This window comes from Balaenoptera acutorostrata, chromosome 12, assembly GCF_949987535.1.
Source record: "Balaenoptera acutorostrata chromosome 12, mBalAcu1.1, whole genome shotgun sequence".
Classification (NCBI taxonomy): domain Eukaryota; kingdom Metazoa; phylum Chordata; class Mammalia; order Artiodactyla; family Balaenopteridae; genus Balaenoptera; species Balaenoptera acutorostrata.
In genome coordinates this window covers 53,637,715-53,662,180 of record NC_080075.1, presented here as the reverse complement: position 1 = coordinate 53,662,180, position 24,466 = coordinate 53,637,715, and the positions used below count along the sequence as shown (strand labels likewise).

General features: G+C 44.9%; 1 protein-coding gene across 2 annotated transcripts in view; it reads left to right on the top strand.

The window, feature by feature from the left end:
* Window positions 1–994: 994 nt before the first annotated feature.
* The window catches only part of STON1 (stonin 1), a 57,240-nt gene continuing 33,768 nt past the window's right edge, over window positions 995–24,466 (top strand). The window contains exon 1 of one of the 2 annotated variants that reach the window (XM_057558382.1): window positions 995–1,092. The gene's annotated coding sequence lies outside the window, so the exon portion shown is untranslated. The remainder of the gene's footprint in view (window positions 1,093–24,466) is intronic. The other variant, XM_057558383.1, reaches the window with a different exon arrangement.

Genomic DNA, 24,466 nt, shown 5'->3' with positions numbered 1-24,466 from the left:
AAGGAGATATGAGGGTGTGTGTGTGTGTGTGTGTGTGTGTGTGTGTTTGTATATACACACAGTGGACTATTACTCATCCATAAAATAGAATGAAATTCTGCCATTTGCAGCAACGTGGATGGACCTACAGAATATTGTTTAGTGAAATAAGGCAGAGAGAAAGACAAATACTGTATGATATCACTTATATGTGGAATCTAAAAAATAATGCAAATGAATGTATATAGCAAAACAGAAACAGACTCATGAAAACAAACTAGTGGTTACCAGAGGGGAGGGGGAGGGGGGAGGGGAAAATTAAAGGTGTGGGATTAAGAGATACAAACTACTATGTAAAAAATAGATAAGCAACAAGGTTATACTGTATAGCACAGGGACTTACAGCCATTATCTTGTAATAACTTTTAATGGGGTATAATCTGTAAAAATACTGAATCACTATGCTGTACACCTGAAACTAATATAAGATTGTAAATCAGCTATACTGTACTTCAATTTTTTAAAAAGGCAAAAAAAAAATTCTTTCGTTCTAATCACGAGAGAAAGCCAAGCCCAAAAGCTCAATGAAGCAACGTGGAAACATGACCGCAAGTCGCCTCAGCCGCCCCCACAGCGTCCCGCCCCAATCATCCCACCACCCAGAAAAGACAAGGTCCTAGAAGGGGAGGGTGGTTTCAGACCTGCCAAAGGCCCCAGCCGTCTGCTTCCAGGGGCATCTAAACGTAACTCGCATACCTGCCCCCACCCCGCCCCACTTCTGCTGGAGGGAGCACCCTCTCCCCCCACTTGGGGGCCGGAGACTCCGAAGGAAGATACGAGGAGAGAAGAGAATGGAGAATCAGACACCAGAAAAACTTTGGGGGATCCAGGGCGGGAAAAAGTGAGGAGAGAAGCGGGGACGAAGCAGGGGGTGGGGTGGGGCAGGGGCGGGAGAGCCTCTGCGGAGTGGCCACGCCCTCCCCGCCCCTCCGCTCGCGTCGCTCGGGGCCCTCCCTCTCCTCCCCCTCTCCTACCCCTCTGTCTCTTCTCCTCCTGCTTCTCCTCCCCGGGTGGATGGCGGCGGCCAGAGTCGGAGCCCCAGCCGCGCTGCCCGTGAGTGACCGCCCCCAGGGGACAGACGGGGAGGCATGGGGAGCCCCCTCTCCGGGGTGGGTTACCCGCGGTTTGCTGGGAAAGTTTGAGAAGGGGGTGTTGCGCAGCCGACGTCGCGGGACGCGGGCATCTCCCGGGCAGGCTGGGTGCCCTGCGCGGTGCCCCTTCTCCCCCTCGCCGCCCTCGCAGCCCCCAGAGGGCAGGGCCCGCACGGGGTGAGCCCCACCGGCTTCCCCTCTACACCACAGCTCTGGGGCTGCAGCTGTGACCTGGGTCCCGCTCTCAAGAGAAAGAAAACTCAAGCAGGAAAGAAAAGAATCTAGACTCAGCTCCAAGGGGTGGTGGGGGGCGGGGACTCGTTCCAACCCGTGCGGCCCTGGCCTCCCGGACCAGGGTCACCAGCCCCGGTCCTCCATCCCTCCCCCGGGGGGCTCAGCATACCCCCACCCCCAGGACTCTCACTCTCTCACTTTCCTTGTTTTTTCCTGGCTCCTGTTACTCATGCTGCTACCTTCTCTCCCCCGTCCCCCCCACCTTTCTCCGGGAGGCTCCTGTCCCACTGGCTGATATCTCCAGCCTGGTGCCCCCTCCAGCCCTAGAAGGCGATGACCCAGGCCAGGGAGCCATAGCCACCGGGGTCTGCACACTTGCCCAAAGATTTCCTGCAGGAAGGACTTTAACTAGGAGTTGATGTTCGATCCCCTGGCCGCACAAATCATGCCTTGTGTGTCCAAGGGGAAATTAAAATATGTTCCTCCTTGGGATTTTACTATTTCTGTTGAACATCTTTTTTTTTTTTTCAACCTCTCTGACTGTGCTTTCTTCCAATAGTAATGATACATCATTTAATTAGCCTTTCTAATTCTGAAAGAAATAGGAAAAAATAATAAAGAAAAAGAAAATAGAGAAAAAGAGTGCTTGCTAAAAATACTGTGCAGAACCTGATCTTTGGAAAGTAAAGACTTCATTCCATACTTAACTGTTTTAGTGGGAGATGAGAGTTCACTGTAGCTTATTTTCGGACTACCCCAAACAGATTATTACAGCCTCCCCCAGGCTAGAAGTTTTCATTTGCCTGACATAAACCGCAGTGTTTGTTGGCATTCCCCAGCCTGGCTACTCACCCTGAATTTCTCTTTCCTCCTACTAGCCCTCCTCTCCATCCCTCTCCCAACGCCCAGACTCCCACTTTCTCATAAACAGGAGGTGTGAAAACAAGGCAATGGAAGAGGCAAAACTGAGCAGGATCCCAAAGAAAAAAACAGCCTCACTTATTTTAATCCTGAGGCTGTTGCTTCAACTTGACTCCATTTGGGTAGAGGAATGTTTAGTTCACTTGTGTGGTTTTTATGTCTGTTCTCATTAGGGTTGAATCAGTGTTTCCATGACAGGCTTAGTTCTCTGGGTGCTTAGAAGGAGCTTGTTAATTCTCAGATGGGTCTGGTCAAGCCTGGAATCTGGAGGTTTTTGGATTTTTTTTTTTTAAGGGGTTGATCTGGGTTGATATTACAAACTTCTGCCCACTCACTCAGAACCGGAGCAGCTGGGGGCAGCCTGAACTGGGGTTTGCTTCCACGTGACCAAGGAAGAAAAAGCTTTCCTAAGGAGTGAGCTGTATGAACAGGATTGTGGGGAGTGTTGAACTTTTATTGTTTTTATGGAGAATGCCCTTCTCAAGAACTTAAGCCATTCCTGTTTCTATATAAACAATAAATGTGGTTGTAACATATGTCTTAGATCAGCTTCAGAACAACCCGTCAAAACAGGTCAAGGTATTGAACTATTCAGAAATAAAGATTTTTTAAAAAATGAATTTCATTGGAAAGAAACTTCTTTATTTTAAAAAGGATGTAATTCATTTTTCTCTGCTGATTGAGTGTGGTAGTTCCCCATTAGTATGAATTAGTAAGGTTTTACTGTGGTTTCAAAATGTCATTGGTAAGAAAGTGTTGTGACTTCCATTCGAAAAGAAAGCCCTTAAAAGTTTTGAACTTGTTTGGCCCTGGTGCTTAGAAAAACAATGCACTCAGATAAAAATCTTCAGTCTCTTCCTCTTCCTGAGAATTTTTAATAGTGTATTTAATGTCCCAGAAGTCAGCCTTATACTATTTGCAAAGAAATTGCCTTTCTGTCGTGTTCAGCTTTTGTACCACCTCATGGAATCTTGTTAAACTGGGTGGTTTGCCATCATGCACGAGGGTTTGCTGTGCAGCCCCAAATGGCTGCTCTGGATTCTGGGGATGTAATGAAGGCTGGCTGATGGAACAGGTGGTCTGGATGGTGAGATGAAGGCTGCATCCCCAGTTAGCCAGTAGAAAGTAGCCAACTATCATCTGACGGGTCAGATGAGTTGGAAACAGACGAACAGTGGAACCTGCAGAGGAGAAAGGAGGGAAGGGGTTATTTTTACTTCTTATTTACTTTAAGAAGTAAAATAACCTAAAGGAATATGGTGTGGCCTTTTAAAATCGTGTTGTACAAGGATACCAAATTATATAGACATGCTTAGGGTGTTTTGTTAAATTTTAAAAGCAGGTTATGAAATAGAAAGCATTGTGTCTCACTCTTTGAAAATACACCCCCAAAATACTGGAATTGTATGCATGAAAATGGATGGTGGGATTACAGGTGCTTTTGATTTTCTTTGTGCTTGCCTGTATTTCTCAATGTTTTTATAATAGTAATAGCTAACATTTATTGAGTATAAAGCACATACATAGAGTATTTCATTTTAAAACTCTTTGAGGTAAGTACCAGTATTATTCTCATGATATAAGATTCAGAAAGTAAAATCAGAGGGTTGCATAGCCACTATGTGCTAGAATCAAATCTTGAAATCAGGTCAGTGACCAAAGTCTATTCATATCAATCACTGCTGTCTACCATCTCCCTGCACATGTATTATTATTGTTATTTTAATTATAAGAAAAAAATAGAAAAGGAAGGGAAAGTAATTTGTGGTTCAGTAAGAACTGATATTTTGATTAATTGTAAAATGCCTCTATCTCCCATCTCTTCCATCTCCCACTGTCACTTCTCTTTGGAAGTCCTTGGGAATTGCTCCAGACTTAGCCAGAGGTAGCCCACCTTCCCTTGGGAGCCAGCTATACCCATGAGAAATAATCCAGAATTCCTCAGACGCTTCCTGGACAGCCTGGAATTCCAGGAACCCCATGGGATTCTGGAACAGTCCTGGTAAAAGGCAGGATTTTTAAAGATCAGCAAATTATGTCTTCAGAGCCCTACCAGTATGGGTGTTCATTTTTCTTGGCATTGTCAGGGGAGTGAGATGGGTAGGAAGGCCCAGGGAAAGCTGCCAGGCTCCCATTTATCTTATCTACGTGTTATATGGAATGTCAGGATAGGCAGGTCAAGGATTTACCATGGAACAGGAAAGGAAGAGAAAAGTGTATTGCTTCTCGATGTTTATTACTGTGAAAACACAATAATAAACTGTTTTTTGGAAGCCTGGCTATGTGGGTGATCCCACGCATTGGCAAGATGAACCAGAGATGGAGATATTCTGGGGATAGCTCTGGGGAAGAGGCCCACATCCTGTACCACCATGTGTCCTCACAGGCAACCAGGCCCCTAGAGGTCACCTTATCCATCCTCTTCCTGGAATATACCTAAAGATGGGCTTTTCTAAAACACTTGGTCATTCAAATAACACACCTTAAGTAGGAGGCTTTATCTCTTTTATTCTTCAAGGAAAAGTTTTCTGAAAGGCTGATGCTTCTAAATCACCTTCTTGTTGAAAAAAAATTGTAAGAGTCAAGGATCTCTTTCCCAAATCATCACACTTGGAACAAAATCCCAGATCTTGTATCCGTTTGACCATATGAGAAATGTCTTTGTGGTCTCAGTGCCAGGAATTGTTCTTGTGAACAACTTGTCTGTTTTGTTTTGTGGGTGCTGTGAATCCTTTAATTGACGTTTCCCATTTCTTATTTGGCCAAAAGGAAGCACAGAGCCAACTTAGTGGACTACTTCTAGCATATGCATAGGACTTTATGGCCTCTACTTTGAATAACTAATAACATTATTATCTACCTTCTATTTCCTATGTATACTTGGTTCCACCTTTCTCACCTACTTTACCTTGTTTTGTTTTATTTATCCAATTCATTTTGGAGGCTGCTACTTCTGATACCCTACTCTTTCCTTCTGAGTTCATGTCAATGGAAATTTAGAAGTTCTTTCATAGAAGGCCTTTGGTAAACTTTAAAATATTTATATTGCTGAAAATGTCTTTATTTTGCTCTTACAAATGAGAGTTTGACTGAGTGTGAAATTCTGGACTCATAATTATTTTCCTTCAGTGTTTGGAACATATTATGTAATTGTCTTCTTTCGTCTATTGCTACTCCTAAGAATACCAAGTAACCTTGGGTAAGTTTCCTAATTTCTCTCAGTCTCCTTGTCTATAAAATAGATAATCGTATCCACTTTAAGGATAATGTATGCAGAATGTTAGAATAGTGCCTGCCATATTAGGAAGCACACAATAATTGTTAGCTATTACAATTACTTTTATATTTTTTCAGAACTTCTTTTTTAAAAAAATTAATTAATTTATTTATTTATTTTTGGCTGTATTGGGTCTTCGTTGCTACATGCAGGCTTTCTCTAGTTGCAGCGAGCGGGGGCTACTCTTTGTTGCGGTGCATGGGCTTCCCATTGCGGTAGCTTTTTCTTGTTGTGGAGCACGGGCTCTAGGTGTGCAGGCTTCAGTATTTGTGGCACGCGGGCTCAGTAGTTGTGGCTCATGTGCTCTAGAGCGCAGGCTTAGTAGTTGTGGCGCACGGGCTTAGTTGTTCCGCGGTGTGTGGGATCTTCCTAGACCAGGACTTGAAAACGTGTCCCCTCCATTGGCAGGCGGATTCTTAACCACTGTGCCACCAGGGAAGCCCCTTAATATTGTTTATTTGGGCCATCTCTTTTTAAAAATTAATATAGAAGTCTACTTAATTAGTCTTCTGATATAACCAGCTTCTTTCTTATCTATACTTTTTGCTTTTCATTTCTTTTTTTTCTCTCTTATTTTTATTATTTTTTCTTTCCATTTCTAGCTACTTGAATTGACTCCTAGCTCATTTATTTTTTGTTTTTCAATAAATGCAGTTTAGAGAATTCACTGGTGGGCCAGTGGTTAGGACTTGGCACTTTCACTGCCATGGCCCGGGTTCAATCCCTGGTGAGGGAACTAAGATCCCGCAAGATGTGTGGCACGGCCAAAAAAATAAAAGCATTTTAAAGCTACAAAGTTAGCTTTACATATTGCTTTAGCCACATCATACAAGTTTTGGTATGTGTACTTTCATTACCACTTGGCTCTAGATTTTTTTTTCTATTATAACTTTTTTTTTAAATTGCAGTATAGTTGTTTTGCAATCTTGTGTTAGTTTCTACTGTACAGTGAAGTGGAGTTTCCTGTGCTATACAGCAGGTTCTCATTAGTTATCTATTTTATACCTATTAGTGTATATATGTCAATCCCATTTTCATATTTCTTTTATTTTCTTTTTAACCCATGGATTTAATTTTCCATTTTCAACTTTTAAAAAAACCTTTTTCTTAACTTTGTTTAAATTATTGTTGATTTCTAATTTAGTAGCATTATGAAAAGACAGCATGGTTTGTATAATAACAATCCTCTGTGTTCGATTACATAAACAGTTTTTCCAAATATTTCATGTGTGGTTTAAAAGAAAAATATATTCCCTGCTTGGTGGCTGCAGCATTCTATATCAATCTAACAGGTCAAACTTATTAACGGTGTTTTTCAAATTTCTCATGTTCTTCCTGATTTTCTTTTGCCTGCTTTCTGAGTTCTCTTCAGTTTCTTGAGAAAGGAATGTTAAAATCTTCCATTCTGTGGATTTGTCAATTTCTCCTTGTAATCCATCAATGTTTACGCAAGTTCATGATTGTTATTTCTCTGGGGTGAATTTATTGTGTTATGTACTGTCCTCTGTTATTTCTGTTGATGCTTTCGGCATAAATTCTATTTTGTCTGATATTAATGTTGCTATACCTACTTCCTCTTGGCTATTATTTTTTGTATGTCTTTGTATATCCTTTTATATTAACTTCTCTCTATAATTTTGCCTTAATTGTTAATCTCAGAAACAGTTTTTATGTGTAGCTTCATTTTCATTTTTATTATAACCTGAAAATCTGTCTTTTTAATAATTGAGTTTAAACTTTTACATTCTTTGTAATTTATATGCATTTGACCTCTTTCTGCCATCTTAAGTTTTTGTTTTTCCTATTTAGCATTTTTTGTTTGCTTCTTTTATACTTCTTTGCATAGTTTTCTTTGTTTTTTTTTTTTTTTTTATAAGTTTATTTATTTATTTAGGCTGTGTTGGGTCTTCGTTTCTGTGCAAGGGCTTCCCCTAATTGCGGCAAGCGGGGGCCACTCTTCATCGCGGTGCGCGGGCCTCCCACCATCGCGGCCTCTCTTGTTGCGGAGCACAGGCTCCAGACGCGCAGGCTCAGCAGTTGTGGCTCACGGGCCCAGTCGCTCCGCGGCATGTGGGATCCTCCCAGACCAGGGCTCGAACCCGTGTCCCCTGCATCGGCAGGCAGACTCTCAACCACTGCGCCACCAGGGAAGCCCCATAGTTTTCTTTGGATTGATCAAGTTTTATATATTCCTACTTCTGTCCACTGTTTTGAAAGACAAAATTCTATTTGTATTACCTTTTAGTATTCTTAAATTTTTAACATGTGCATCCATTTAATCTAAAGTTAATCAATTTCTCTATTTCCTCTCAACAATGCAGTGGCCTTAGATGGCTTTAAATCTAATCTGCCCCTCTTCCCATCTTCCTGGTTATTGTGGTCTAGTGGTTTAATCCCACAGTGTGTATAGTCCTCTCCCCACCCCTGCAATTAGTCATCATTGTTATTTCCACTTTTTTTTTTTCTTTTTTACAGTCAAAATTTATTTAACTTTACCAAGTTCTTATCTCAACGTTGCCTCTTGCATACCATTCTATACTTCTGTGTTCATTTTCTTTGTACTGATAATTTTTTCACGGAAGGTCTAGAGTTGTAATACTCCAATCTTGTGGGTAGTTTTGGTTTTGTTTTGAAAGTGTCTTTATTCATGTCCCACTTGAGAGATAATTTATCAAAGTATAGAATTCTAAGTCGATATTTTCCCCTCAGTGTTTTGTAAATTATTACTCCACTGTCTTTTCATCTCAATTGTTCCTTATGGGAAATCTCTTTTCAGTCTGCCATTCTTTTGCAGGTAATTTATTTTCTCTCTTGGAGACTTTCAGTCTGATCTTTTTGTCTTTCATGTTGTGCCTTTTCATTATAATGTGTCCAGGGATAGTCTGTTTTATATATCCTACTTGGAATTCAGTGTGCTCGTTAATCTGAAGACTCATCTCTGTTTTCATATCTAAAGGTTTCTCAGTTGTTTTCTCCACAAATCTATTTTAAAGTAATTATTGAGCACTTATTGTGTATCAGGAATGCTTCCAGGTGCTAGAGATATAGAAATGAGCATAAGAGACAAAATCCCCTACCCTGATTATTGAGTCCCTCATACTCTGTGTTCTCTCCTTTTGAAATACCCATTAGGCAAATGTTGAACCTTCTCATTTTATCTTCTATGTCTTCTTCGTCTGAGATTTCTCTTTCATACTACAGTTGACGCTTGAACAATGTGCGAGTTAGGAGTGATGACCCTCTGTGCAACTGAAAATCTGTGTATAACTTATAATTGGCCCTTCATATATGCAGTTCTTTTGTATCTGCAGTTCCTCCAAGTCCGTGGTTCCACATCTCCCAGATTCAACCAACTGAGGACCGTGTAGTACTGTAGTATTTACTGTTGAAAAAAATCTGCGTATAAGTGGACCCTCATGGTTCAAACCCATATTGTTCAAGGGTCAACTATATATATCTCTTTATCTCTCAGTTATATTCTGAGTGATTTTTTAATTCTATTTTCCAGTTTATTAATTTTTTTCAACTGCATTTGGTCTACTATTCAACCCATCCACTGTTTTTTTTTTTAAATTTAATGTCTATATATTTTTATTTATTTAATTATTTTTGCTGTGTTGGGTCTTCGTTTCTGTGTGAGAGCTTTCTCTTGTTGCAGCGAGCGGGGGCCACTCTTCATCGCGGTGCGCGGGCCTCTCACTATTGCGGCCTCTCTTGTTGCGGAGCACAGGCTCCAGACGCGCAGGCTCAGTAGTTGTGGCTCACGGGCCCAGTTGCTCCGCGGCATGTGGGATCTTCCCAGACCAGGGCTCGAACCCGTGTCCCCTGCATTGGCAGGCAGATTCTCAACCACTGCGCCACCAGGGAAGCCCTAATGTCTATATATTTTTATTTCTAGAATTTCTATTTGGTACTTGATATCTACCTGTTCTTTTTCTTTTTTTAATATTATCTCTTTGCCTTTTAATTTCTAGTCCTTTTTATGTCTTTCAGTATTTTAAACATATTGTAGTTTTAGATTATTTGTTATTTCTGCTTTTGAATTTTTAAATTACGATTCATTTTCTCTTGTGTCTTGCATCTTCATTAGGAGTTGTTTTCTGTAGAAATCCTATCTACCTCAGGATTGCTAGCGTATCACTATAAAGTGATTTCACATTTGCTCCTGCTGATCCTCTCTGGGTTTTACCCATTCCAAATTAGCCTTTTTGTTAATGTCTTGGCATATAGGCCCTGTATAACCTGAAAGTATGCATTTAAACCTTGTTCCTGTATTGTGGTGTAAGCCTGGATTTCAGATTTTTTTAGGTCACTCATTTTCTACTCTTTGCTCAAGCAGATGACAAGCTTTCTTAGGGTTTCCTCAGACTGGCAAGTGATGTTCCTCTAGAACTCTTCCACTTATGAAGTAGGCCTTTATGACCTCCAGCTTTATGTAATTGCTTTACTGACAGCTCCTGGCATCAGGTGGCCATTACTGGACTCCCCTCACTGCATGCATGTCATTAAAGTCTCAGCCGCCAGCCATTTAGGCCTCTAACTGGTCTGGATGGTTCCATGAGGCCCTTAGCTTCAGCTTCCACTGATTGATCTGCTTTGACTTCCCTCTTTATTTCTGGTATCTGGAGATTTCTGTTTTATCTATGTTTTTTGTGGTAATATTTGTTGTTATAGTTTTGTTCAGTGTTTTGAAGTGTTTGGATTGGAAGGGGTCATTTCTTATGTCAACTCAACCTGTCGTATTGACTGAAGTTTTTAACTACTGATTTTAAAGTTTATATGTAAAGTAGAATACAAGTAAGTAAATGCATCTACATTAGCCCCTGGATGTGAAATCCGCTGCTACTGAATGAATGCAGCAGAGAAGAGGCCCTAACAGTACAGTGGGCTAACACCAGCATCACAGGGGGACTCTGCACTGTGGTATGGTGTCTCGCTCAACATCTGGCCACATGTTCTTAGTCCAGAAGAGATCTGAATTTCCTAAACACCATTCCAGTCCCCAAATGCTGTCCTTTAGATTCTTTATAGTAGATTAAAACCTTCTCACAATCAACCAGCATCCTAACTCATACCGATGTTGAGAAGAAAAGCCTTTATGGAGAGGTTCCTGTTCCCTTTGGTCATGGAGATGATGTTCTCTCTCCCCTGGCATGTGTGTTTACTTGTGTCTCTAACAGTGCAGAGAGGTTTACATTGAACAATTGATTCTTTACTTGTGGCTGATAGCATCTCTGGGAATGTTGATCGAGATCAGCAGAGCCTGTTTATAATGTTTAAAGAAATCTATATAGACATATCTTTCCTGTATCCTCCCAACAAATTCTGTTAATTTAAGGAAACCAAACCAGCAGTCATCTTTGGCCGTCGTCTCTGGCCCTCACATCTATGTGATAATGGAAAAGAAATGGACTTAGGAGTCAAGCAGATCTGGGGTTGAATCCAAGCTTTGCCACTAACTTAGATGTGTGGCTCACTGTGTTCAGGCTGCTATAACAAAATACCGCAGACCAGGTGGCTTATTAACAATGGAGATTTATTTCTCACAGTTCTAGAGACTGAAGTCCAAGATCAGGGTGCTGGCATGGTTCTGGTGAGAACCCTCTTCCAGGTTGCAGATGGCCAACTTCTGTCTGTGTGATTGCATGGTAGAAGGGGTGAGCTAGCTCTCTGAGGCTTCTTTTATAAGAATCCCTATCATGAGGGCTCCACTTTCATGACCTAATCACCTCCCAAAGGCCCCACCTCCTAATACCATCACCTTGGAGGTTAGGATTTTGACATATGAATTTTGGGGAGACACAAACATTCAGACCAGAGCAGTGGCTTTGGGCAAGTTACTTAACATCTCTGGGGCCAAGTTTCCTTTTCCATAAAACAGTGATAATAAAACCTACCTCAAAAGGTTGTTCCGAAGATTAAGTGAGATAACAGGGAATGACATGGGCCACGTGCTTGGCATATGTTAATGCTCACAAATGTTAGTTTCCTCCCATCATCTCCCTTCCCTTGCATTGGTTCTTCTGAACCAGGATTGTGCTTCAGAAGTTCTAATCAGAGAGACCTCTGGGGAGAGGCCATGGGTACGTCTCCCAGTATATTATGTTTTCTTGGTAATCAGTTTAGGTTTCTCTTGGATGAATTTCCACCATTTTTATTTTGCATCTGTACCACTTCTTCATAGCCCTCCCAGCCTACAGATCAACCTTTCTATCGAATAACTATGTTATTACTTAAGAACCATGCCTCTCTTAACCAGAAATATCTCTTTGCTTTATTTGTTGGTGCTTCTGTTCTTTAAGGAGATAAAAACCTTTCATTTCATTTTTGAATATAACCTTTTAAATGCAAAGACCTCAGAGAGTGTACATAAATAACAGAACTACTTCTGGGACTAGGTTTTCCCAAGAGGGGTCATGAAGGTCCTGAGTGATTGAGGGGTAGGTGGGGTTAGGGAATTGACAAAGAAGAGGCCGCCATAGTGGATAGAAAAACTGAAGCTACTTCTTAAGGATTTCACAAGACGTAAAATCTGCCTATTTTAGAACAATCATTTATCCAGGCCTGTGGAATCTGTATTTGGCCCAGAGCTTTTTTATGTGCCTTATCAGAAATAATAATAATGATAGTTATGACTGTTCTTAAGTAGAGGAAAAGGACATCATGAAAACAGAACATAATTGGAATTATGGATATGCTTCCATATAAATGTCTGTGGCTCAGAGCACAAAAATAACTTTTCCTGCAGAGCTAAGCCAAGAGTTTCATGGAAGCGGCATTGAGAATCTAATTTAAAACAGCCGTGGCCCAGAAATTCAGAGTTGGGGCTGACACATTGGCCTCTGTTCATCCCTTTGAATGTTTTTTGTTTTTTTTTTCCCCTAGCTCATGATAACTCATATTCAGGCCAATTTGGAGGCCTTAGAAAATGGTAATTGATGCCATCAACCTTGCTTTTGTTGGCCTCAGTTTACTGTTAATACAAACATAGAGAGATGTTTTAATCTCAGATCTTTACAACTGAGAACCCCGCCCCCCTCCTCCCGCTGTGCAGCTCCAGGCCTGTTGCTAGTTTGTGGCTTGAAGCAGAACCTTGTAAACTTTGTGAAAGTCCCTGGTGTCGCTGCTAGTCGTGGCTGCAGTGGAAGGTGCCTAGTTGGGGTCATTCTAGGTAGCACACGGGTGGTCAGGTGTTCCTGATTCTCAGAAAAATTATCACGGGGGAGGGTGGGGAATAGCAGTCAGGCTTTCCTAGGAACTGGGTGATAATCTGAGAATCTTCCAATTCCAAGAAGGCTCAGACCTGCCTAGATGAACATTTTTCCCTCATAAGGAAGGAAATTATTTTAGGGTTTCCACCTCATCCTCCCTTCATTCGTCTTTGACTCTAAACTCCCAGTGAGAATGGCCCTATACCGCACCTGATGGGGTACCCGGCTTGCGACAGCCCCCTGCTTGTCGAGATGTGCTTCATCCCCACCCACACGTTCCCCTCTCCAGCCGGATGCTCCTACTTATCCATTCACACGTGCCCATCCGCATGCACGCATAGGCTCTCACCAGCTCTGGGTGGAACCCGGCTGCAAAGTCCCCCGCTTGTGGCCTGCTTGCTGTTGGTCTGGCCGGAGGGGACACCTTTCCCAGATCCTCACAAGAGCACTGTGTGGGCCCCCGAACTGCATCGTGCCTACAGAGACCCGCAGAATCTCACCACCTGAGACAGGTGCTGGCTCTTTCATTGGTTTCCTAGTCTGTCTGTGCTCTTCATCCTCTGTTCCTGTGGAGAGCTGGTTCCTTTAATCCCATCCCTCCTGGAACTTTTCTGTTTGTCCTATTTCTGACTTGTTGCCTTGCTCCGACCTGACTTATTCATGCTTCTGGGACCCGACCTTACTTTGTGCAGGGCTTGTCCGTCCCCATCCCCTTTTGGTAGATGTGGCTCATGCAAGCAGCCAACACTTACGGAGCAGCTGTTCTGTTCGAGGCTCCTGCACACCACGACTGGTGGTGATGCGACGGCCAACATCACTTTTCTGGTGCCACCACGTCACTGTGGAGAATGACGAAGGTGACGTGGTTCTGCACAGTTTTGTGGAAATTGCCCCAGGCCACGAGAGATGTACGGGAAAACAATCTCTTCTCTCTTCTAATATTTCAGCCTTTAACACTACGTGTGTATAGGCAGGAACCATCAGGTTCAACCCTGGTTTCTTTCTTGGATTCCTGCCAGAGCTTCCTGTCTGGTTTCCCTGCCTCTGGCCTCACCCCTTCCACTCCATCCTCCCCTGTCAGAACTTTCTAAAATTCGTATCTGATCCTGTTTATTCTTTCTCTAAAATTCTTTCACCGCATCCTGTTGCCTTTAGGATAAAATCAAACTCCTCAGCATGCTACAGCAGGGCTTCTGCACCTTACTCACCCATCTGCCTCTTTTGCCGTGTCACCCGCACGAACTCCTGGCCGCAGCCACGCCCACCTACCTGCAGCATCAGCTTCTCTGCCGCCTCCCTGGGTTTACACACACACTCGCCTCTCTCCACTCTGTTCTGCCTGATCAACTTATATCATCCTTCAAGATTCATCTCAGAAGCCCACTCTTCCTGAGGCCTTTTCAAACCACCAGTACCAGCAGCTTTATGCCTATCAAAACTATGGACATTACCACCATCTCTGGCACCGATCTTAATGAAGCATCTGGCTTAATTAAGTACTGCAATACCCTGCATTGGGCTTTATCACATTAACATGACATTTGAGAATTGTCCCTGCTAGACAGAGACTGCCCTGGGGTAACAGACTGTGACTTTTTCACTTGCACCAGTGCACAGCGTAGTGTTAAGGGTGCTCAGTTATCATATTGTTGAGTGAATGTCAGCATGCATGAAAGAATTAACTAATTCACACACACACACACACTGCGTGTGCACACAGCAGGATGTAGAGCCATATGGAAACTTACTTCAACTCTTACTGGGATATTTACAAAGCACATAGTAGGTGCTCAGTGAATATCTGTTGAGTCAAAGAAAGAATGAATGCACATACACACAGACTATGGAAAATTTACTCCAAAATGTACCCTGAGCTGCAGTGTAGCCTCGCTTCCTCTCAACTGCAGTAGAGAGAATGTGGGACTGGAAAACCAGAGATTAGAGTTCATGTTCATCTTCTTGACTACGTTAGCTGTGTGCATCACTTTACCTAGTTGGACCTCTGTCTCCTCATCTGTCAAATGAGTTGTTAGAAAAGATATTTAATGCTTATTGAACATTCTAGATTCAATATTTATCAGAAGGCTTAAAGTCAAATGACCAGCTGCTTTCCATTAAGTGGCATGAATTTGGGACTTATATTTTTTTGGCCTCATCATGGAGCATGTTCATGATAAGCCCTGGGAACCAGGCAGAGCAGCAAAACCGAGACCATGAGATGGACCAGAGTTTGCCCAAACTATGGCAGAAGGCCAAGACCTAGTTATAAAGCAAACACAGAGCTAGGGGTTGTGGCCGGGATGGGATGCCCTGAGCAAGGCAGGGGCAGCCGTCAGCGTCTGATGGCAGTCTGAGGTCCGAGCTGGCTGGAGATAACCAGGAAAGAAGCACTGACAGGGAATGGATAGCGTGCTTTCAGGGGTGTGCTGAAAACGTGCCCCTCGCTGGAGAGTCAGGAAAACCCAGTGTAAGTCATCAAGACCAGCTGTCTTAAGTTGTCTGAAGAATGAGTAGGTGAAAAAGTGTTTAGACTTAGCCTGTGTCCCTGCCAGAGCATGGATGGAAGCCAGGAGGAGGTTAATTTGGGGTTAATAGGAGGGAGAAAAGTTTAATTCTGTCCAAGTGGTAATGAGATGAACTCACTTATAAAGTAATGAGGTCTCCATTACTGCAAGAGTGTCCGCAGCAGCTACATAATTCCTCAGACGAGATGTGGTATTAAAGATTCCCCGTTTGTGAAGATCGGACTGGAGGATGTTTAAAGTTTTTCTTTTTCTGATTCTAAGAGAGGCTTTGCTTCTCATGTCTTCCCCAAATCTTGTTTAGGGAAACACTTCCGGATTTCATAGCCCTTCCTTTTGTGACGTGATCTCAGCACACCCCACTGTGATCAGCTTGTGACCAGCCTTTTTTGGGAACTCTTTGGTGTTTGAATGTCCTACTTAAAGTGGGGCACCCTGAATGGGACCTCCTGTGCCAGGACGTGGCTTGGCCAGGGCCTCTCCAGGGACATTCCGCAATTATGACAGGTAGTGGACCTCTCAATTTCTCATCTACCTTCTCGCTCTGTGCTGAGCTGTAAGAGTGAACAGCAGCGAGCCTCGGCTTCTGGTGTGTCCTGCGCCACCTCAGGTGATGCACAGACTTCATTTCCTTCCGCCTCAGAGGTGGATTTCAGATGTCTCTGTGGTCAATCTGCTCATCTTGACACTGACTCTTAGGCTGGGGGGAAACTTTCTGTACTGGGATCTTCCATGGCATTCCATTCCTACACTCTCAAGAGCCTCACATTTCACCCCAAATGCTTTCTCTCTCTGGTGTTTGTTTCTTTTCCCCTTTCTTTTTTCTTCTTCATTTCTTCTTTCCCGCTGAGGACTGTGACATTTCTACTTGCGCAATGTTTTTGTTTTCAAATTCTTTGCCCTCCTTGTATCCTGGTGAATAAGAATGTGGGTGGCTTGTCAGCTCCATTGTGCATGTGAAGAAAAATGCCCAGACAAGTTAAGTGATGTGCTTAATTTACTGGCAGAGGCAAAGAGGCTGGAACCGGGTTTCCTGACTTCCGTCCCAGCCGCTGTCCTGTCCCAGAGATCACACTGCGTGTGCTAATAGCACTGTAGTCACAAAGAGCATCAAGTATTTCTGTGTGTGTGTGCTCACTGTACCAAAAGAATTCACCCAGGGACCAATCCCAGGCTTTAGAGACTCAGTCTGTGAGCACACTGAAATAAACTAACAAGAATGACAAGAGCTAAAGAACTTATGGAGTGCTTCATATTTTTCAAAGAAACTTTCAGGTCTGTCACCTTATGTGATGCTCCCCAAAGCCCCTTGAGGTGGAAGACCCCAGGTGAGCCTCATTTTGCAGGCCAAGGTCACAGGTAGAGTCCAGGCGTGAGCTGTGGGGAGGAGCCCCTGATCAGACACCCTGGCTCCTGGTCCACAAATCTTCCATGTGTTTGTGCTTCTGGAAAATCAGGGCAAGGGGATGAGTTGTTTCCATCTGGTACCAAAGGCAGTGGAGACGCTGGGGGCAACCTAGGGTTCTGGGCTTGGCAGTTGGCCCAAGAAGTGGCCTCATGCTATGTTTGGAGGTGGGATCTGGGCCAGGGGGCTAGGGCAGGGGCAGGGGGTCAGGCCGTGGCCCTGGAGGTCAGGCCAACTCTATCTGAGTGGGTTGGGAGAATATAAGGCCAGGTGGGAGGAAGTGTGCAGGTTGGGGTGTCGGTTGTTAAGATGTGGGGAGGGCTTCCCTGGTGGCGCAGTGGTTGAGAATCTGCCTGCTAATGCAGGGGACACGGGTTCGAGCCCTGGTCTGGGAAGATCCCACATGCCACGGAGCAGCTGGGCCCGTGAGCCACAACTACTGAGCCTGCGCGTCTGGAGCCTGTGCCCCGCAACGGGAGGGGCCGCGATAGTGAAAGGCCCGCGCACCGCGATGAAGAGCGGTCCCCGCACCGCGATGAAGAGTGGCCCCCACTTGCCGCAACTAGAGAAAGCCCTCGCACGAACCGAAGACCCAATACAGCCAAAAATAAATAAATAAATAAATAAATAAAGTAGCTATACAATTAAAAAAAAAAAAAAAAAAAAAAAAAGATGTGGGGAAAGGGGTGGCTTTCTAGGATCTGGTAGATATGCTAGCTGGGGGTTCCAAAGTGTGAAGAGCGACCCGCTTGCACCAAATGTGAGTCTTGTTGCAATCTTGTGTTATTCGGCCATTTATTCAGCAGTATCAGCAAGCACCTACTGAACATAAATAAATCTCTTACATAGTTAGGGCTTTTCTTATGAAGACCTCATATATGTGTGCGTTTGTATCTGTATCTGTATCTATAGCTATCTACATCTCTCTCTAGATCTCATATATATTTATTCTTATTAATGCACATAAACAAACCATGGGGATACATAGTATTTTCCTCCATTCATGGATTAGGAAACTAAGGCCCAAACAGGGTAAATGGTTTGTCCAAATTCCTATAGTGACTTAGAAACTGAGCCAAGTCCCAAATCCATGTTTTCTGAGTTCTTTCACTGGTACTTATAACTGCTTTCCACATAGTAAGCAGTTCCTAACCTTCAGGGTGTAAGTATGCTTTGAAGAGAAATAGAGAAAAACACCTTCGTGGTTATTACCCAGGGTTTCACTTTATCTTTAGAGGCTGGAAAACCTAAATGCAGAGTTGAAATGCAATCTGAGCCCTTCTTATTAAACCCTCAAATGGGCATTTGCAGAGGTGGCATTCACTCTTTTTTTTTTTTTTAATTTAATTTTATTAAATTAATGTGTGCTTGTGTACTCTACCTATATGTTTCCATGTTCCTGTCTGTCATGATGAAAGTAAGTTTATTCCAGTATTTTATCCACAGAAAGCTCATAGACTTTTTTTTTTTTTTTTTTTTTTTTTATTTATTTAAGTTTTGGCTGTGTTGGGTCTTCGGTTCGTGCGAGGGCTTTCTCTAGTTGCGGCAAGCGGGGGCCACTCTTCATCGCGGTGCGCGGGCCTCTCACTATCACGGCCTCTCTTGTTGCGGAGCACAGGCTCCAGACGCGCAGGCTCAGTAATTGTGGCTCACGGGCCCAGCTGCTCCGTGGCATGTGGGATCTTCCCAGACCAGGGCTCGAACCTGTGTCCCCTGCATTGGCAGGCAGATTCTCAACCACTGCGCCACCAGGGAAGCCCGCATTCACTCTTTAAGTCAACCAGGTACAAGTCCTCTTCTTCGATTTGGAGTTAATGTCTGTGCTCTGGCGTATCCTGACCTGGGTCGGGCTCCCTAGTTGAATGGCCAAATGGAGCAGTGCAGCAGGAAGAATGGACTGGTTTCCTTGGTGAAGTGGTTACGGGTGAGAGGGCTGGGGTCATCGTGCCACCAATCTGGGTCCTCCTGCAGTGAAGGAAGTTCGCTATCCCAAAGCTCCCAGGGCTGGAATATGCAACTCAGCTCACAGCTCAGGTCTCCTTCCCTACCCCCACGGCCTGCTCCATGACCATGGGCTGAGCCCCTCTAAGCCCTGCGCCTGCCCCTGTAAAGGGCACATGAAGTTCTACTGCCCTGAGCCCTGGGATTTGGGCCCAACAAGCTGAGCAAGGCTGACTCCAGATGGTGAAGCCCCTGCTAAGGCTGCCTAGGTCAGGTGGGTGCTTCGCTGGAGACTGAGCTTCCTGGGAAGCCTGGGCCTGGCCATGAATTTTCTTTCCCTTGTCAGAATGTTCTTCTGCCCCACCTCCCCACCCCTTTTCCTTTCCAGCCAGAAGCAGCTGTTCTCCTGTGCTTTCATTGGCACAGTTCTTGCCCTACGGGTAGCCTATAAGAAACTCTGGGATGAGTCAGAACCTGGCTTCAGCATCAGGTACATTCTTCACTCATTCACTGAACATTTATTGGACCTATCAGTCTGTGCCAGGGCAAGGCACCCAGCCCTGAATAAGATCCTGCCGGTCCCTGCCCTGGGATTGCTCCAGCCTAGAATGGAGACCCCGGGAGACACCCAGCCCGCTGTGACAAGTGCTGTTGCGAGCTCCTGGCCAGTCACCTACTCTGGGGGGTTAGTGTCCTGGTGCTCTGTGTTTCCGTCACACTCTCCGGACCCCGACATCTACCTTGGGAGCCTTGCTCTGCTGCCCTAGAGCCGCATCGTCCTTGCTCCGATTGTCTACAGCTGCAGAAAATCACTCCAAAGCGTAGAGGTTTTCATCGATGGATGAATGGATAAAAAGAATTTGGTATACACATACAATGGAATATTTTTCAGCCCGAAAAAGGAAGGAAGTTCTGGCACGTGCGTCAGCATGGATAAACCTTGAAGGCATAATGCTAAGTGAAATAAGCCTTTTGTGACAAGAGGACAAATGTATGATTCCACTTATATGAGGTACTTAGAGTCATCAGATCCATAGAAGCGGAAAGTAGAATGGTGGTTGCCAGGGGCTGGGGTGGGGGGCATGGGAAATTAGTGTTTAATGGGTACAGAGTTTCAGTTTGGGAAGATGAAAACATTCTGGAGATGGATGGTGGTTGCACAACAATGTCAGTGTACTTAATGTCACAGAACTGTACACTTAGAAATGGTTAAAAGGGTAAATTTTATGTTTATGTATATTTTACCACAAAAAAGTGTAGAGGCTTAAAACCACTATTTAGTATTCTCTCTCCTGGTTTGTGGGTTGCCTGGGCTCAGCTGGGTGGTTTTTGGTTAGGGTCTGTCATGTTGCTGTGGTCAGATGGTGATGGGGGCTGGAATCACTGAAAGCCCAGGGGGCTGGATGTCCAAGGTGGCGCCTCAGTGCGGCACCTCCATGGCCTGGGCGTCTTATGTGGTGGCTCAGGGCTCCAACAAGCAGGAAGTGGCAGCGTCTGGGTCAGCTCAGGCCCAGCGTTGTCACAATGTCACTTCTGCCACGTTGTATTGGTTAGAGGAGCAAAAGGCCCACCCTGATTCAAGGGGAGGGGAAAGAGAGCCCCCTCTCAGTGGGGGAGGGACAAGGTGACCTTTCAGAAGGGCATTAGATGGGCGATCTTGCTGTGGCCATCTTTGGAAAACTTCCAGCCTGGGCATGGTTGCAGGAGTCCTAAGGTGTTTAGGTAGGAAGGGGTCTTCAGGGAGGCACATACTTCTCTGCAGACTCCTTTTTAGGAGAATTCATCTTCATAAATTGCTAGAGTCTGAAGGGCCCTTGAAACCGCTTGCTAGCAGGGACTTGTTGTAAATTACAGAGCAGGGAGAAGCAGAGCTGGAACCAAACCTCCCCAACACTGGCCCCCTGGCTCCCAGGCTGGGCAAGCAGCTGTGGGGACCGTGAGCAGTAGTACAGAGATCTGGTGCAGCGATGGGTGTGGCGGGAGAGCGGAGCCCTGGGTGGCGTCCATTGGAGACCCAACGTCTTAGAGGCCGGTGAGCCCCTTGCTGTGCTGGCTGGTTCTCGCAGGAGCACATGGGCCTCGCCGGGCAGGGCTGTGCAGAGGCACCTGGGGCGCTTTGTGAGGATGCTGGAAGTTACTCATTTCCATGAAGACTCTGAGTCAGGATGAAGGATGTCACTCTGCTATAGGCTCAAGTGCCCAGGTTGAGACTTAGAGACCCCTAAGTTTAAATATAAGCCAACACCCATGGCTGAGAGTGTCATGTGGCAATTCCATTCATTCATATCCACTTACACATTTCTGATCAGACTTTGCTCTCAGTGCAAAATTCTTTGTAAAGCCTTTAATGGCCTTCGAACTGTGATAAAATTAACAAATATTTTGCACACACTCCCTTTGGACTTAGAGACACAAGTATTAGTTTTGTGTGTGATATCTGCATTTGAGACTAAGAGCCCAAATAAATGTTGATCTATACTTGGTTTGTAAATAGGACCTTACTAAATGATTTTTAAAAATCTTTCCCTATTCTTGGAATTGCTCAAGTTTTGCATATTTGTACACACGTACATTCATGGAATTCCCAACAGTGGTGAGAATCGAAACAAACATGCTGTGCCCTCTGTACGTCAGTGCTTCCTGCCTCTGTATTCCCACTGATGTGGACATTGCCCGGTGAGCTTGGTGGTCAGCAGTAGCCTCGGACTAGCCATGGATAAACCAAAATGCATTTGATTTGGAGAACGCAAACAGCCCTGATCACCTCTGAGGTCATCTCCGTGGCTTGTGGCCCAGTTTGGGCAGCCAGAGAGACCTGCCACAGCGATGTTCAGGGTGTGTGTGACTGGATTTTGTGTCTGCGTAGTGGAGTGAATGCAATCAGGTGGGAGAAATTCCCTTATGCTGGTGTCAACTGGCATGTGATGCAAATGCACAGACACATGGGCAGAGGGTATGATCACTGTTGCCTGATCTGCTGCCCCTTGTCTCTGCCCAAGCAGATGCCCCCTCCCCAGGAAGCCTCTTGCCCTTGAGCCGGGACTTTCCTCTCCAAACCTCCCGTTGCACATTAGTGCAGGAGAGTGGGCACATTCTGCCTGTCATTTGTGGCTTTCTCTGGTCTTTCCTTCTAGGTTATAAGTACCTTAGTGTTGTTGAACACAAGTTCATGTGCCCAACACACAGTGAAGCCAAACAAACCAAAACATTGGAGTTTGGAGGGGAGAAAGGTTTATTGCAAGGGCCATACAAGGAGAACGGGGCAGCTCATGCTTAAAAGACCTGAACTCCCCGATGGGTTTCAGGAAAACATTTTTAAAGGCGAGGTGAGGGAAGGGAATCACAGGGTGTGTGATCAGCTCCTAAACAGTTCTCTCTTTGGTTGTTGATGAAGTAACAGGACAGTGTCATAGGGGTTAACATTATCAATCCTCAAGCTCTAGTAGGTCTGGGGACTATGTGCTCATGGTCATTAAGTAGTTAACTTCTTCCATTTGGTGGGGGTTTTAGCAACTGTAAAACAACTCAGGAAATGTGCATTAGATACAGTTATCTAGGTACTTCAAGGAGGAGCTAGAGATTCTGTGACTGCCATATGACTGATTTACTGTTTAAATTGTTACCAGTTCTTCTGGCCCAACTGCAACTTTTGTCACTACCTGTTCACATCCTTTCAATCATTAATTATTGAACCAGGCTTCTGTGACTCTAGGGAGGCCTGGGATACTACAGCTTTTATACAAACAAGAGGCAGGCAGAGGACATGGCAGGAGGGGTCGGTTGCAGGAAGGCCCCATAGGTTACATTAGGAGCAGGAATCCATAGTAATAACAGCCTCGACTTATGATCTCCCCCATGCACCTACCATTTTATAGATGCACATACTTAGTTTGTTCTGGCTGCCATAACAGGACAGTACACTACACACTGGGTGGCTTCAACAACAGAAGTTTATTTCTTACAGTTCTGGAGGCTGGAAGTCCAAGATCAAGGTGTCGGCAGGTTGGGTTTCCTCTGAGCCCTTTCACCTTGGCTTGTGGACAGCTGCCTTCTCTCTGTGTCCTCATATGGCTTTTTCTTTGTGTGTTCGAGTCCCTGATATCTGTGTGTCCTGATCACTTCCTGTAAGGACACCATTCACATTGCCTCAGGGCTTACCCCAATGGCCTCACTTTAACTTAATTACCTCTGTAAAAACCGTGTCTCCAAATACAGTCACATTGGGAGGTACTGGGGGTTAGGGATGACTTTCGGGGGGATATAGTTCAGCCCCGAATAAATCCTAAAAGTTAACTATTATCATCCCTGTTTCAAGCCTGGGGAAACTGAGGCTCAGGGAGTTAAAGTAACTTGCCCCAGGTCACACAGGTAGTCAGTGGCAGGACTGGGATTCACAGTCTAAACCCTTCTTTCCCCACCAGACGACCAGTGACTCAGGTCTTAATCTGTGGTCTGCAGTGTGCTCCACCCAGGACCCAGCACTCAGAAGGCATAGTAACTTATTCACTGAATGAATGAGCAGGGTGTGTGGGACAAGAATTTGTACCAGAATGTTTGGCAGACGTTCCCCAAAGTCCAGCATCCAAGGGTCGAGATCCTGCATCTCTTTTGGCATATGATGGTCCTTAACTTCTCATACATGCTATTCCAATCTGAACTCAGTGTGATTAGTGTGTGGGAAGGAATCACATTTTAAAGCGTTAAATAGCCTTTCTGGGCCATTTAGCTACTGCCTCCTCTCAAAACACTAGAAGCAATTACATGGTAATTAAGAAAAATTACTTGACCAATTTTCATAGCAAAGTGGTTGACTTTGGTTTTCCCCCCACTAAATATTGAAGTCCAGAGAGAGACTCTCTTTATAGTTCTTTAAACTACCAGGACTTTCTGCTTATCTTCAGGAGGTCCTGTGGGCCTGGGGCAGTGGGGGGAGAGAAAAAGGAGGAGATTTGTATATTTAAGATGCGGGATCTGAGCCAACCCCCTGCAGCTACAGCTAACTATATCCCACATCTTTTTCATGGTTTCCTTTGAGAACTCAGAATCCAAATCCAGGAGCTGCCATCTAATAACCACAGGGCCTCCCACCCAGCCCTGCCCTGGGGGCCCCTATGGAGATCATGCCCTCGCTCCTGAGCCTTGCTCTTCCCACTGAGGAACCCACGGGATATAAATACCAGAAGGCAGCCCTGAAAGCGGGCTTTATTTGCGCAGGCCCTTGCCTGCGCGCTGTCCCTGGCCCCGGGTGGGCTGGATTTTTCAGAGAGTGGGAGGCCCTGGGGCCCTTTTGTGTTCCAGAGACCAGGAGGTAGGTAAGGTATGAAGAGGCAGGCAGTTATAAGGCTGCCAGAAATCAGTCCACCCAGGAAACAACACAGCCCCAGAGCTGCAGAAACCCAGGAACTGGAGGGGCGGGGCGGGGGAGGTGGCCAAGATATAGCCCAGACTCTGCCCATGGACCCCCAGGATCCGTGCTCCCTTTGCTTCCAGACTGGCCTCACTCCCACCCCTGTCACCGTTGACCTAATCACCAAACCTGAAGGTCATCTGTCCCGTCTCTATTTTCCTGCCCCTTGCAGCTCTTCAAGGTCCCATGAGGACATGCTTTCTGCCTTTTGGGTCCCTGCACCTCCTGCTTTTACCTTGGCCTCTTCGGCGTGTCTTCCTTTCTCCTTTTCTTTTCCTCCTCCTGTAAAGCGACCCAGTCCTCAGCTTTGGGCACCCTGTGGCCTCTCCCTTTCTCTCCTGCGTTCAACTCTCACTTACCCAAAAAAGACCCCCAATTCTACATGTACTGCTGCCTGTTTTCTCTCCAGGTACCATCC